General features: G+C 46.6%; 1 long non-coding RNA gene across 1 annotated transcript; it reads left to right on the top strand.

Annotated features, from left to right (window-relative positions):
* The first annotated feature begins 5,616 nt into the window (after positions 1–5,616).
* LOC119375635 (uncharacterized) lies at positions 5,617–7,566 on the top strand. The gene is made up of 2 exons (XR_005180409.2): positions 5,617–5,764; positions 7,353–7,566. It is a non-coding gene; the product is annotated as an uncharacterized LOC119375635 (long non-coding RNA).
* Positions 7,567–16,893: the final 9,327 nt, after the last annotated feature.

Here is a 16,893-nt window from a genome sequence, read left to right as displayed (position 1 = left end):
CAATGAATGTTTTTCTTGAACTGTAATCTTTCAGTTTTTTTTTCATTCACGGTCTGTTTATGCTATCGCACCGACTACCGCTCGTACATGCGGTCGTGCGCGAGCATGCAGTCTCTATTTTATGGTGCGGCATCTGTTTGTTGTTCACAAACAGCTGCCTATCTTGTTCTTCAACTCTTAAGTGACCGCTTATTACTCGCTCGTTTATTGCCCACCTGTGTGGACGAAGTTAAAGCTGTTTACAGGGAAGTAGTAATGTCATCTGGGATTTAACGTCCCAAAACAACGATATGATTATGAGAGATGCCGTAGTGGAGGGCTCCAGAAATTTTGACCGCCTGGGGTTCTTTAACGTGCACCTATATCTAAGCACACGAGCCTCAAACATTTCCGCCTCCATTGAAAATGCAGCCGCCACGGCCGGGATTCGATCCCGCGACCTTCGGGTCAGCAGTCGAGCGCCATAACCACTAGACCACCGTGCACTCACAGATGTAGAGAGAGTACTGCAAGACTAGAGCGACTGTATTACTCTCGCCAGAGTTCTTTAACTCTGTGGAGGAGTAGTGGAGAGTTAGCCGCGGAACTTACCCTTTCCTTGAAGGCAGAGTAAAAGAGACCGCGAACTCTCTGCTGCTCAGGTATAGTTCCCAATCCACAGAACTCTCGTCCCGACGTAGCGTGACCAGAGTCGGGAACTCCCTCCTAAGCAGACGGAGTACAAACTAGCGCGAGCTTCTGGCCGACGCCGCACAGCGATATATAACTGTCTCCTAACCATAATACTGCGAGTGTAGGCGCCACAGATGTCACTTTAATGTGCATGTTAATAGGATAGCTTCAGTAATAACAAAAGAAAATGTTTGTCATCGGCAACCTTTGGTTTCTGAAAGGCCAACAGAGGCAGCTTCGAAGCCTCGAACATCGGTAACTTCTAACGCATCGCCAACGACACAAAATAATTGCCACTGGAATAGGTAAACTCTAAAGCATTACTGCAATGAAAAAAAAATATTAAAAAGCTGCGAAAAAAACCGTTCGTCAGGAAGAATCGAACAGGCTACCCTCACATTCTAAGCCCAGTTCTCATACCACTACGCCACGCTCCAGCACAACACTCTTACCGTAAAAAGGCTAGTCAAGACAGACCTCACCGCTCGGCTTCATCTTACTGGGTCGCATACTGAAGATAGACGCGATCTTCCTTTCCAAATAACATTCGCGTCTTCGTAACACACAAACAGCTGCCGACCACGAATGAGAATGAATAACATTTTCTCGCGCAATCCACGACACACCAGTACAGCGGCCGTGTCAGTGTACTGATTTGCATCTCAGTCGATAGGTGCAACTATATACATAACCAATCGCCAAACACCAAACTGAACGTGCAAGAAAGTATGCCATCATGTTAATCCAACAAGGCGTGCTAATTGACAAGTCTGCGTCTGCGAAGTGCCGGCGAGTGCGCCCGGCGGCTTTCGGTGGCTGTCGGGGTGCGTTTGCTGAAAGCGCGTCGCAACGATGCCCATCGCTACTTGTACGAACACCGTACGCAAGAAAATATGGTTCATTCAGGTTAACCGACACTAAAGCTCTACTGTACACCCATTCTTACACGTCGGAATTGCGTATCCTTAAACCGAGAAGCATCGGCAGCATGTACACAGGGACTCGGCAGGTGCACTAGGCCTACCTTCACTGGGAGTCGTACGGGTCATATTGAGTGCGACGGATCTTGGTGCAAGTGGCTGGCGAAGGTTGAAGAATGCGCATTTTAGCGTTAAAAGCTTTTCACTGTTACATTAAAATGCAACCGAGGTAAGCGAAAGTGCGATAATCGCCAGAGATATGTCTGCATTGTGGTTATGTTGACCGGCGTTGCTTTTCTAGCGACATCCCGCGCCTGCCGTGACACCGCTTGTCCGATCGGACGCCAGATCGTAACGTCGTAAAGTATTCATCAGCCAGCCCTGAAAAAAGATCGTCGCAAATGTATTTGTAAGCACGTGGCTGTAACTCTCAGACTTGGGCATGAGCGGCTGTACTGCATTGAGCCGATATTATAGAGTCCCAGCTGATATTTGGAATTTACCAAAGAAAACGGTATTGAATATTATGCTGTTTTATAGTAAAAGGCAGATGTATCCCAATAGATCATGAGATACACGTGGTCCTTGTATATTTGCTGTTTAAATACGCACAGCACGGCTATTGCCAGCGGCACCAAAGGGAGGGCAAAACACCATGGATATATATAACGGCTACCGGGTGTATGGTTGTGTGCAGCGCCAGTAGTGCATACGTTTAGTGTTGCCGTGTTGTGTGTGTATGAATGAGTGTGCGGATGTGAGTTCTGTGTATGTGCGAGGTAAGCTTCAGGCATTCCATCAAGGTTCACTGTTACATTGTAGAAAACGCACGGCGGTTTTCTTTTCTCCCCCTTTTTTAGACGTTAGTCCTAGCAGCAAAAGTGATTCTACTCTTGGAGGGAGTTCATGCACTCTAGCCCAAGCAGCATTGTAAAACTCTGCGAGGGAGTAGCGTAATTCCTGCCGACAGTGTATGTACTCCATTTCAAAAGCGTGATTATACTCTGGCGAGGGAGCTTGTTCACTCTCGTTTAGCCAGAGTACCAGACCTCTGTCGAAAGAGTGTGCCTACTCTGTGCAGCAGAGAGTTCCCAGCACTCCTCAAAAGGGAGTGAAATATGGGACAAGCATTTACTCTCTCAAAAAGAGTTGCTAGCACTATCTTGCCGCTGTGAGTGTGGCGGGGCGTTTACAGGGAAGTGTTGGTACATAAAAACGCTGCTTATGTTGACATGCCGGCGCGCTTCCTTTTATTTCTTTTTTCTAAGAGTCATGATATATGATTGGATTTCGGCGACGATAAAATAAACATGGTTAGAGAGTTTCTTCTGCCGGTGAGGCACAAAGCGCGCCCGGGCTCGAGCCTTTGATCGGCATAGGAGGTGATTCGCGTTGGTTTATATATATATATATATATATATATATATATATATATATATATATATATATATATATATATATATATATATATATATAACTTCGTATACCAGATGCACTGTTGTGAAATTTTTGCTCTTGTTCGCAAAGCTAAGCAAAATTGCAGTTCAGGAAACACTAGACAAGCGTAATAACGTGGTTTTTGTATCGCGCTTAGAAGAGAATTAACTGTGTTGTATATCATTGCACGACTTGTCGGACACGTTTCTTGACCACGTAAAAATTTGTCTTCCTGAGGTAGCTGTTCTACAGACGGAGCGACAGAATTTTTTTTTACTATTCGGCTTTCATATAACTCATCGCATACGGCACACTCGCTGTCTTACGGGAGTTGTAAGCTCACGACGAAAATCTCGCTACGTCGTTTTGATGCAGTGTTCATTGAACATTCGGATTTTACAAGGCTGGTACGGAGCAATAATTAAATGTATGATGCCGGTTACCCCGCTGCGAAGGGAGGATTTCTCGTCCGTGCTAATACCGGTATATATCAACCGCAGCGATCACCGTGTTGAGACGAGCTACGAAGTTAATTGTTAGACCAAACGCATCACACAAATTATAATAATAAAACGATGCCAAAACTACTCAGGTGGCTACTCGAGTGGTACTTCGATGTTTTGCACTATATCGGACAAGGCCGTACTTGACCGCTTATGTTTTTTCGCAAATATGTCCATATCCGATTGACATCTGACTGCGTGGAACACTGGGAATTCCGGATATATTGCGGCACTTGCCGATTTAGAACCTGTAACGTAACACAAACAATGTACTCCCTTGAAGAGTTTGCACCCGCACACACTCCGCGTTTGGTGATGCACGTCACATACTTATTCAGGCAGCAGTTTCCTTTATTCAGTAGTTGTTAGAACAACCAAAAACGGCACACTGGTTTCCCGTTGACCTTTCGCTGGCTGACATCGCAATAAAAGAGAAAAAACCGGCAGGTCGATCTAAAACACGCAAAAATTGTTAGAAAACGCCACTCATCCAAGCACCAGCCCGCACACTCCGCGCCGTCGCGCACAAGCCAGAAAGGAGGGAAGCGCTGGTTGCCAGTCCGGTTCTCCTTGCCCGGTGCAACGGTCTGCAGAAACGTCAGCCGCTTAAACTAAACACACTGCTCAAGTACACCTTGCTCGTACTGCCGGTCTCGGCATTCGTCGCGTCGCACAGGAACGACTTTTGTAGCGTTAGCTACACTTGCCTAGCCGGAGCTGATTTCGCCTGGATCCTCATTAACCGTGCTGCGCATGCGCGAGGATCAGTGATGCCACACAGCTGGCTTACCGGAGCCGCCATCGCACGCACCCTCCGCCACCGCCGCGCGCGGCTCCCCGCTGCTGGTCTGCGCATTCGGGAGGAGTGGCGTCATAGCCATGGCAGACGCACTGGCGCCGGCGCGCGCGCAGCTTTTGGCCTTCGCTGGGCAGTCGCCGTCTGACACTGCGCGGGAGCCGCTTGATAACGCCTCTGACTGGCGTTTGCAGGTGGGTAACGCCATGTAGGAGGAGAGCGCAAATGCTGCTCAACGGCGCAGAAGAGCCGAGAAGCTTATCTCATCGGATCCCGAAGCAGTTGCCTGGCAATTAGCGGTTCAGCCTACGAAGAATGAACAGAAAAAGGTTAATAATCCTAGACAATCTGGAAATCTAAGAATAATCAGCTGAACCTTTGCTAAACGCTACGTATATCATGGCATAGCCGAGCTAAACGACTCAAAATTTTTTCCAAGGTTGCGTGAAACCAGAAGAACATGTGGTCGGTGAATGCGTCATGGCACCTGGCTCAGCTCGAAGACGTACCAGCACTATGCCTACGAAGCCCTGCAAAAGGGCAACGTTCAGCCACATAAGGGAAACCTAAATACTTTGTTGGCGGTAACACGAGTAGCATCGCAGGTGAGCGCTAGTATTTCATATTGATGCTCTTTTATCGATTCCGTGTATTTACTGTATTTTATTGTATAGAGACATAAAATACAGATAGCTGCTGCAAAGTGGTGCTGCTTTTGAATTTATTGTGTCATTCAAACGCCGTGTCTAGGCCTCTTGAGAAACTTTCTCGAATGAAGAAGCCAGTCAATAGAGTAACATGGACAACACTGGCGCTAAGCCTTCTTTTTGCGCAACAACTTTGGGACGAAATCAATAGAAAGTTAACGAAATGCCCCGCATCGAACAACCAGCCACTGAAAAGCCTGGAAAAGCACAGTCGGACGCCTTCGCGTTAATAATGCAAACTGTTGACTGAAGTCTGGCACAGTCACTTGCGGTGCGAAGAGTAAAACTGTGCTGCCAACCGTTGAAGTAGATTTACTGTCAGACGACCTAAGGAATGAAAGCTTTCTTACAGAAATGTTAGCAACAGCTCAGGCTTCGCAGCGTGTGTAGCTCCATGTTCTTTGAAAATATGCCAGCGCGCCGTGCGCATGCGCAGTCAGGGCCATGGTATTGTTCTTTGTATGCATTGTAAAGAGCTTCTAAGATGGATCTCGCGCACCTGCTGTCAGTTCATTTACTTTGTTCGCATGCAATATGCGTGAACCGAAGGGCGTCACAGAAGACGTCCCACATTTCTCACAATCCAGCATGTATGCTTTGTATTTCGTTCCATTCTGCGCAGCTGTGGCGCGGTATAGTAATCCAAATCAAGTTCACTACAGCCGAGACCATCCGCAACAGCTCCGTATAGCTTATTCTGAACAGCAGTGCCGGCCACTTAAGGGCGAGGTATGTATGCATAACTACGTTTCCGGAACGTGGCTGCGCCAGTGATGTCAGTTGCATAAAGTGAACTTGTGAAGCTCCAGCCCAGCTCACCCAACGTGAAGATAGTAGTATAGGGGCTACGTTTGATCCAATGTAATTTCGAAAAGGCGGCGTGGACTTCGAAGCATTACATATGTTTAAAAAAAGGCATGTCTGATGTAAAGAGCGAAATACTTATTGAGAGCTGACGGATTCTATCAACCTAGCTGCGCTTAGTAAGTGAGCTTCCTCGAAGCCGCTAAATTTGGCAATAAGATGAGAAAGAAAAAGCCCAGCAACGCAGAATATTTTTTGTATAGTCGTCCTGCCATCCCTGCGTACGGGATTAAAGAACCCCAGGTAACCGAAATTTTTGAAGCCTTCACCAAGGCGTCCCTCATAATCATTATGTGGTTTTGGGATGTTAAACACTAACACTTATTATCCCTGGGTACGGAAAAGTAACTGCGTGCATTCCGTCGGCCCTTCCCCATGGAGATATTTGTGTTCAGGTGCGCACGTTATGTACTAATAGGAAGGGCGCTAATTTACCGTTTGATTCTAGTCTTTGTTTACGAGCTTTATCTCAGACAACGCAAACAAAAAACAAAAATGACGGGATTCAAGCTGTGTGCTGAGCGCGTTCTTGTCTGGAAAGCTGGGTTTTGCTATCCCGCGGTGTTTGCACTGAGTTTCTAGGTGTCATAACAAACGTCAATGAGATTCTTGTGTTTCCGGCACCACGTCTGCAATTATTGACTAGACAAATGTCGGCTCACTGTAGAGTGATGCAGAAAAATAGTTGGGCACTGCACCCCACACACATAATCTTATGCTAGACGTGGTGCTTGTGGACTAGTCGCAGAGAAATATTTTCTTGCTGCACGAAAATCTGGTTCTTTTGGAAGTGAACCACGCTGTATATGCGAATTATTCTCTTAAAAACAGTTTCGTTAAGAAACACTTAAGATGTATTAGAATGGGCGGATCTTATATTCAGCGAAAACACGGAATAACACATGTCTGTGACCAAGCGAAGACAGCCCAGTCACCCGTAACACCTCATCAAGAACCTACAACGATAATATATGAACAAATATCTCATTTTGCTGCAAATCTTTCCGGTGTAGCATGTGCTGCACTTAAAGGTAATGGAACCGGCAACCATAGTAGTTGAATGAATCTGATGGGCACTTACTTCTAAACGGCCTTCGGTTAAAGGTAATGGAACCGGAAACCATAGTAGTTGAATGAATCTGATGGGCACTTACTTCTAAACGGCCTTCGGTTCTTGTCTTTCGGTAGAAGTTTCGTTCAACCTCTGCCTTTCTAGCATAGTTTTCTCGAGCAAGAAACAGGAAATATCTGCACAAATATAGCATATGGTACATATCTGCCTAGGTGAAAGCCTAGTCCTCTTTAAGCTTGCAGTTTTACGCAGTTTAGTTGAGCATATATGATTGAGCACTGCTAACGAACAAGAAAGACTATTTTGAGCCAGCTCCTTATGGTTTCTGTGCTTGTGCAAAATCATGAGTCCCGCATTAACACCTTCTCCCTCTTCTTACAGGCCAATGAACTGTGTCAGGCAAGCTTTATGTGCTATGGGTATATGAAGCTTGAACAAGCCACCTGTGTTCCAATGTTGTCTCAGAAAACAATCGTCCAGCGTTTCCAGAAAGTACGTCAGGGCTTCTTTTCACTTGCGCAAAATAGAAGAAGTACCGAAGTGCTCCTTAACAATGCACGTGCGCACTGAATAAAGCTTAGTGGCGTTCTTTTCACTGTGGGGTGTCCATTCGAGATCATAAGATGCACGTTGTTACGTGAAGGCCCAGCCTAATATGACAACTTACAATAAACTTGCACTATGACCATACGCAGAAAATAAGGTCGAGGGCAGGCTAGCCTAAAAATATGTTACTGCTCGACGCCAGTGTGTCCTAAATATGAGCGCATATTCATAAACATCACCAGCGGCTGCTAAAACCTCTTCAGGGCTTGAGGGTATACAGCGCAAAGGAGCCAGTGGAGGAGTGCAGATGGCGTATATTGGAAGTGACGTTCGGATTTGGCGCAAAACACGGTGGGCTTTTGTGTACCGCAATGGTCATTTTCGGAAGTCGAGCTGGCCGAGTTGGAATCTTGAAATGCTTAAAGGCATTTGTGGTAAAAGAAAAGTCCTTATGACGGCAGTGATAAAGCTACCTTTGGTCGCATTTCGATGCAAGGACGTGCTTCTAACTTCAATCGCTATGACAACTTCAGAGATGTCATAACACAAGTCCTCAGTCGGTGAAATGACTGATTTATTAGTTGCCGAGCTTTCCCGATTGGAAAAACATATTCGGACGTGCTATATATGGCACAGAACAATACTGCGGTAATTGGAGGCACGTAGCACCTATGCTTAACTTTTTAATAATTTGTGTTTTTTATCTTAAATACCCTGTATAACATCAATTCTCTCGACTCCGCGCGTGGCGTTAAGCCTGCGTATGGGATTTTCCGAAGAATTTCGAAGTCTTGGTGTTCCTGTTTTCTAAAATACGTCGATGAAACGTTGAATAACTGGGCTTGATTCCACCTGGATCCTTCTTATTTTTGCTCACTGTGTCGGATAGCAGCTACGAACAGCGGCTGCGGCGCCTGTAAAATTGGCTGGTGTAGTGAGCTCATTACAACTTACACTGTAAAATGCGTTCTATGCTCTAAATGTATTCAAATTTTTGAACCCACACCGTGGGCTCACATATTAACCGCCCATGTGTTCCAAACGCATGTTCAAACCTCATTATAACGCAAGAAAGCACAATGCCATAACCTGGAAGCGGGTGCAAAAGCTCCTCTACTTAAAGTCCAAGACAACGCAGGCGCACAGCAGCAAAGGATTCGTAGTTAAAGCAGTGAAACCGTATAAGCTCAGCTACATCTTAAGTCAGGGTTGCTGTCCTTTGCTACGATAAGACTTATTCAGGGGAAATGAAATTACATGCTCAAAAGTATGGGCACCTGAGCATAACTTAGAAAGGAGACTTGCTTTGTGAAATCTTCCGAAGATGCGCTGAGCTCCTACAGTCGGTAGCGTGACGTAAGCCTTGTTTTGTCAAACTTGAGGGGGCAGTCTGCAGCATGAGCGGGGACAATTCCATGTTCTGCGAAGAGTTGTCCCTGCGTAGGCAGAAGCTGTGTTGGTGCCACGTTGCTCTCCTCATCAAGGAGGCAAGAAGCAGTCATTTTCGAGCGCTCCCACTGCGTACGTCATTATTCGCGCCTGATACTTAGCTGAGGAGAAATTGTGGCCAATTTACAGACCTTTCAAATATCATAGCTAAAAACAGAGTAAAAGAGAGTTGATCGCTTACCGATGTGCTAGTGCTCTACAAAAAAAAGGAAACTTATAAAACGTTTTTGTTAACGCCATCTAGTGGGCTATATTTACTGACGGGTGCGGCGGAAAACAAGGCTATCAAGTGAGTATGGGTAGATACAACTATTGCGACCCTTGCTCAATAATGGAGGGCTGAACTAGCCAATGGAACCCTCGAGAGAGACCCCACCCATCCGCTCTCCACACATTTTTTCTATAGACGTCTTGGTCCATACAACGAGCATAGCTGTGCTCCATACAGGAGCATTGAAACACCTATAGTCCGATTTTCCTCGGTCTGCAGTGTACATTCTTAACCGAATAAAGCTTTCGTATTTTATTGTATTTTGTAATACAATAAACTAGCGCTCACTTGCATTGCTGCACGAGTCACTTCTAGTAGAGTGTTGAGGTTTCCCTCATCTTGTTGTATATTACCCTTTTCCAGGACGTCATAGGCACAGTCACAGTACCACACAGAGTTTAGCCAGTGCGCGGACACCACGACGCATTGTCTCAGTCCTTTTGTTTCTTCAGGTTTCAAGCATCCTTTGAAGAAGCCGTTCATCGTAGCTGAGACGAAGGCGGAGCACACACGTACGAGCAAGCTGGATTTGAGCACAGGGCTGGGCAAAGATACTTTGAAATTGTATCGCCATACAATATAAGATACTCAGGCAAGAAGTATTTGAGATAGAGATGCAAGATACTGCTGCAATAATTGTATCCGATATGATACTTGCGTATCTTAAGATACATCGATACATTCGCAAATTTGTTATTATCGATCTAATGAAGCAGGAAACGCCAATGCACAAAAAGAATGTCTGCATGAAAATTTCTTAAGTGTCATTAATTTAGCTTTATTTGAATAAAATATCTGTTAGTATATCAAAAGGTTTGTCCTTCCTACTCAAAGTAGATTAGTTCAATTCCGAAACAACTTACTGGGGCGTGGTTAAAGTGATTAACAGGGCATCTCTTTTTACACTTCACATACATTGGTTCTTGCGTGTCTTTCTGTAACTGATGGGAGTCGCTGCTCAGCTTGCCGAACAGCTGAGGGGTTGCCATATAATCATAAGAACATCAATAAGAAGCCTTCACACGATGGTGAAAATACCGGCGTGGAGTTTTACCTTGTCTGTAAACCACGGCTACGCAAAACCGGATCACCGGAGAGGTGTACACCAGCAACAAAGCTGGGAGCGACATTTTTTGTGACGCATACTGCACGCTTAGGGGACATAAAACTGCAATGGCTGTTCATATTCTACTTATCTGCTGGTGTAAAGCGTTCGTTATTGACATGCTCGCTAACGTTCAGCCTTTGAACAATTTTCCTTCAACAAAAGAACATGTGCAACCCGGAAGCGCCTCAGACGTATTGCATTGTCACGTGTTATAGCGACGATTAGGAAGGCACCAGCCAAATTGTAGAAACTAAACTCCTTACTGAGCTAACTTGTGCCAAGAAAACTAACTGAAAGTACACTCAATGCACGCTGCGCACCGATAGCGGCAATCACAGTTGTCGGTCGTCGGTAATCTGATCATCGGCGGAACGCTTCGTCGTTCATACATCAGGGATGAGTCCTTCCAGCGTTATCGCTGGTGCTCGCGCAGGCTTCCGAATAAACTAGGCTACTCGCTCCATGCGCGTAGCTTTAACAGAACAGTGGGAAAAAATGACGAAGACTCCCAAACGTTGCGGCGCGGCTTGGGCCGAGTGGTGCTAAAAAACTTTAGCGGGTTAAACTAACTCACACAAACTAAAGAAATCAGAGCGCTTGGCAGTATAGTTGCACAGAGCGTCGTAGGACATAGCCGCTATTCGCGCTATTGCCACTTACAGCTCTTATTATGTGACGATTAGTGATAGTAAAAAAATTCGGCGAGGCCTAAAAATGAAAACAGATATAAGCAAAACAGCAACGGGGTTCCGTATGAAACACTCACAATGAATGAGCAGTGGAACACGATACAGGCGCGACACCGAATAGCTATGACGATTAAGCATGATGTATCGTCAACTTACCAATTGAGGTAAGACAACAGAAAATTCAGTGCCTATGTAAAATTGCCTGAAACGACGTTGGGGCACTCATCAGAAAAATTTGGCATAAATTTCTCTTGAATTCCTCATCTAACATCTTTAAAGGACCCCTGACACCAAAATTGAAACCTCGAGATGTTTTCGTTGTTTTACTTTCCTGTATACGGGGACACATCTGACTGATTATTAGTGACGAACGTTGCCTTTAAGATATCTTGATTTGGTTTTAAAAGTCAGCGTGAGTGCTCATTTGAGTTGGCTGCACCTCGCGACATCCTTGTATGACGTAGATAGAGGCCCCGTGTGACGTTCCACGAGTAAAGCAAGTATTGTGGACGTCACGGAAGGTTTGCGGGGTGCACGTGCACAATACGACGACTGGCACCCGGCGAGGCCTATTGCTCCGCACCCCTCTCGCTTTGTTATCGGGCTGCTCTCGAGGTAGTTTTCGTGAGGGGACACGCGCTTAACAGGTTTAACCCATACCGAGGCACCCACATACTTTCAATCTCTACCGCGCGCGGGGCCCCGATTTGAAAACCGCGCTTTCAACGTCACCACAGCTTGAGTGCACGTGGTCTCTGACGCTCCCCCGCATGGGGCGCTAGTCCCTTGTGGTTTTTAGGCGGGCGTTTTGAAGTGACGCTAAAATGGTCACAATTAACTACGCTAGAATTAGTTATACGATACGCTAGAGCATTTACGATTTAACTTAGGGATTACCAGACACAAAGATACAAATACAGTAAAAAAGTCGCCAACAAAAATTTTGCTGTCAGGGGCCCTTTAAGATGGCTCCTAATAATTTCCATTATTATAATGCTAAATCAATTCCACAATTTTATTAAGAGGTAAGCAAAATGTTTCTTACTGTATACTGTAGGCACGCCCACGTAATTATAAATTTGTTTTCGAAATTACCTTGGCAGAACAGGAAACTCAAGTGAAATATAAATATAAAAGTGAAATATAAATGTGTAAACGGTAGCAGAGATAATGCCGACATTTAAAAGTAAAAATAAAGCAGAGTGCTTATTTTGGCAGCACGTTACAAAAGATATAATGCAGGCACCACACCGGAAACAAAGATAAAGGGACCTAGGCAATGTAACGAATGCAAAAGGAGGACAGCCAAGAAAGCATTCCTGCTAACACTCAAATTATGACTTCAAAAACTCTTTGAATACAGATAGCAGGAAGAAACAGATACGGTACACGGAGAAATGTTTTGCTAGGTAAAGGCTCGTTCTATTAGATCTAGCGTCAGTATCGATGGTGCTATAGTTCTTTGAATATTATTTGCATATAAGTCAATGTCATCGCGTATGAGGAAAACCAACATCCACGAGGTCCTTCATATCACTGGTGTGCGAAAGCCATGAGACGCACGGCAAAACCATTTTTGCATGCTTCAGATTTCGTAACGAAGCATTACGCAAGAGAACAATAAAGACACTAAAGCAGCACAACACTTTTCTGCACTCATTGGAGTAAGCGGCGCAGGACCGTGACTAAGAGCAAGTGTCATGGAAATGACACCGCTAAAAAGAAAAGAAAAATCGAAATAACAAAAACTACGTGGGCTTGGCGTAGACGTTTGTGCGCTTCTTTGTGTCGAGACTGCGTGAGCGCTGCCACGTGACTGCTTCACCAAAAGCGTCAAGCAGACTTCATCATATGCTCTAATTAGAGGCCTCTGGCGGAAAGATAAATTATGCCGCTGTCTTCAGTTTTATTTAGGTGTCTCAGTGGCGCCAGTACCAGCTTGAGAAGCGGAGTTCAGCCAGCGAGAATTGTTTCGTACGGTGGCTTTGCGATAGCGGTATCCTGTATCTTAAGATACACGATACATTATTGAATGTATCGGAAATACAGATACAGATACTCGTTTTGCGAGGTGTATCGCGATACAAATACAAGATACCCAAGGAGTATCTAAGATACATGTAACTTCGATACTGCCCAGCACTGGGTGTGGGTCGCGCGATGAGACTAGCCCCTCCCCCATCCCCCTGATAGAAAATCCTGCGCACATCTGCGATTGTTTGAGCTGTGCGACAGTGTTTATCTCGAGGTTGCTTTACTCAGATACCATGAATTGCCCTAGCTGAGTTGTGTGTCACAAATCAAGTGCTTGGCAAGTTGTATAACTGCGACATCGCGTAAGATTTTTAAGGCACCTGGCGAGCGGTGTCGCTTCAGCGCGTCGCTGCAGTGCGCGTCGGGCTCTCGCTATCGGATCAACGCCAGGATCCGCGCGTCTGCGGCTGTAACTTCACCCCTGAAGACACAACCGTATTGCCCTAGTTTACGCTTATGGCAGGTTTCAAAATTTTTTGTTTGTCAGCAAGTCTTTGCTGGTTGTCGCCTTACATGGGAATAAACTTTGTCCGGCTGGTAACGTGGCGGTTCGTGACTGAGCAGATCTCACGCACTCCGCGTGCTTCATCTCAGCCGCTAGACGGCGCGCGCTGGGCGCACTCGACGGAACTCAATCAGTAGAGTGCACCTCGGTCGTCAGCGACGGCTGGCTGTTCGTTGAGTTGAGGAGGCGGAGCAGTAGCGAGAGGGAGGGTATGCGAAGCATCTTATGGCGGAGTTCAATCCGATGGTGGTGGTGGTGTGCGGCGTGACCATGCTTATGCGCATGCACAAACCCTCTCCACACACCTCCACTTCCCTCTCCACTCCCCCTTCCGCTTCCCCACTCCACTCCCCCTCTCGCCCGCCTTATTCTCTCCTGCGACGAGTAGGCAGCAGCGACGCCTCCTGCGTCTTGACATGGCACGAGCGGCCGATGGCCGCCTCTGCTTCTGTGGCTCTAGACGCGGGACGCTCGTGTTCTCCTTCCCTCACTGGAGAATCCCACGACGACACCAATGGCATGGACTGCAGAGAGGCTCAAGCTAACCATCTCCCCGCTACTTCGCATCCACACATGGTTTCTTTTAGCGGGAGATGGTGTAATTTTGGCAGTTGCTGCCTTCACACATGGTTGGTCACTTAATTTGTGGTGCAATGACTTGTTGACGCTGACAAAAATTCAAATACCGTTTCACGGTCCGCTCAATAAACTGCCAAAAACCAAGAAACCATCTTCCTTAATATTAACTGGTGAGCTAGTTGGTGAGCCATGGTATTCGAAGCAGCAGTACTCTAAAAACAGAATGACGTGGGCATAAAATAAAACCGGTGCTTGCGTATTCGTCATTTTATGCATGCGTGATTTTGTATTTCTTTACGCTGCTTCATCAAAAATTATCTTCGCTGCATTCGGTGTCACGCTTAGGGTGGCACGTCCTCGCCGTTCTGATAAAGCTGCCATCGTCATCACTGTTATTACGTAACTCTTGCGCGGTTGCCCCACCGTTTCGCCTCACACCATCTTACCCGCCTCACATGTACAAGTTGGGCCATGATATAACACGTTGCACTTTCCGAAACTAAGCCATAGACGTGGTGTTAAAGGGCCCCTAAACACCCTCTGACATTTTCCCAAACATTTGAAGTAAACAAGCGCATCGCGCGCAGAATGCCGTCGCGATCAACGATGTCACACGCCGCAGCGCTACAGGTCGCGGGCGTGCCACAATTTCGAAAAAACAATAGCTTCTCCTTTCCGGTCCCCGCCATTCCCGCCACTTACATGTGTGACATCACCAGTGAAACTCGATGACGTTATCAGTTTCGATGCTTGCGATTGGCTGAACGACAACCGACGACTTCCGGTTACTCTGCAAACAGCTGTTCGCGCGCACGTTGCTGTTCTTGGTCGTGTTGCCGCTTGCGAATCGACATCGGCGGCCCGTAAAGGCCCGCTCACGCTAGCGGCAAGCCTGCCGCAACGGCGCGGTGCCGCAGAACGTCGGCCGTCGCCGCACGCGCGACAGCAGTCCAACTTGCACAGCAAGCTACGCCGGCAAGTGTCCGAAAAACATGGCCGCAGTGCCAAAAGCGGTTGTCGTCCACCTTGAATCTATCAAGTGGTCGCCGTGTGCTCTGTAGCGTGTAAGCTCCGAACTGATGCTTCCATTTGCTTTAGATTCATGTCCTTAAGCTGCGACAGCAAAGTATTCGTACCGATTCAGCCCCGTTTTGGAGAGCCGTACTCAAATAATCGATGCTGTAGGCTTAGCGAGTCGAGAAGGGCGCTTCCGAATGCTCGGAGGACATAGATTACGCGTTTGTTAGTTGTTTCTAATCCTCCATAGCTGGCGCCACTTGACCTGGCGCCAGCTTGGGGACATTTTATTTGGTTTTACGCGACGCTTTCTTTAATGCCGGACAGACTAAAACGCAACCGCCAAGTTGCTAGCGTAATTACACATTCACGCCTTGCGGTTTGATGGGCTCCGTGAACTCGTCTCGAGCCGAGGTGGTCTGGCACGGCGTGTCCCCGTACGGGTCCATCACGCTGGCGATCCTTTGAAGGCGTGCGCGCAACACAGGGTCCATACCGGCACGATTCGTAGGGGCACGGGCCGGCACGGAAGCAACAGCGGTTAGTCAACGAAACAGTGCACCCAGGTACCACACAGAGTTGACGGCGAGCTGGAGCGTCGGAGTCGCCGGAGTTGCGGCAACCGGAAGTAGACGCTGTCTCGAACAACGCGTCAGCGGTGACGTATGCCACGCGAGAAGAGGAGGGGCATTCAGCTGGCTCAGCGATGAGGGCAAAGCGGTTTTGGAAGAGGGTAGCGTAGGAAAGAGGCAAAGAAGCGATCGTCGCGTTTCGATCATCAGACGCGTGTAACTCCGCTATTACGGCACCGTTTCGAAAAATTCTCACGGCTACGTGTTCGTTGTAAACTCGAGCACAACTTCCTCACCTCAACTAAATTTCGACCTCTGGGTGGTTTAGGGGCCCTTTAAGTCTATCGTGCACGTGAAACTGGTTGCGAAGGGGACTGGTTCTTGCTTTCACATTTTTGCTTTCGTCCTATATGAAGCTATTTACATACACATCCCGAGATATCAGACAGCTGTCACACTCTACCATGAAGTACATCCGGGGTTGCCAACCAGTAGTCTTGCAGGCGACTAACCGGAGGCTGCAATTAAAGAACCTACGTTTGGCAGAAATAATGAAGGCTGCCTAGCCTCGAACAATCTAGCTTTGTTAATGCGAATTCCTTCTTCTGTAACAGGGACGCACAATGAATTTTTTTTCTTTATCGCTTACTATATGTTCTGCACTAAGAGTTTTGATAGGAGATTAATACAACGCTTCAGGCTAAAAAATACACAGCTACAAGTCAATCATTACTCGAACCACACCCTGTAGTGTGTCCCATCATCAAATAGCGGTCTTGACCAGTAAAAGTAAGAATTAATTCCTACTTCACTTTCTGTTCGCAGTTCACTTTGTTTCTCTGTTTTGTAATCCCAACTATGCACAGCAAATGCGTATGTACGACGAAACAGTCTTGTTTTACCTTTTTGACATTCAGCAACATCGAGTATCGGTATCTGATAAGACACTCACTGATGCTTGTTATTTCCGTGCAGCGAGACCATCTGCTACAAGTTCAGCGTAGGCTGATTCTATTTATGAAGACTGCGATAAAGGTTTTGTTTTACAGCGGTCTGTACCAGTCCATTATATTTCTTTTGATAAGCAGTTGTGCTTGAGATTCCAAACATTGTGGCTTCACTATGATATGCCACCCTGAAGCCAAGGTGAAA

This window comes from Rhipicephalus sanguineus, chromosome 11 (genome assembly GCF_013339695.2).
Source record: "Rhipicephalus sanguineus isolate Rsan-2018 chromosome 11, BIME_Rsan_1.4, whole genome shotgun sequence".
Classification (NCBI taxonomy): Eukaryota; Metazoa; Arthropoda; class Arachnida; order Ixodida; family Ixodidae; genus Rhipicephalus; species Rhipicephalus sanguineus.
This window is presented reverse-complemented; position numbering and strand designations above follow the sequence as displayed.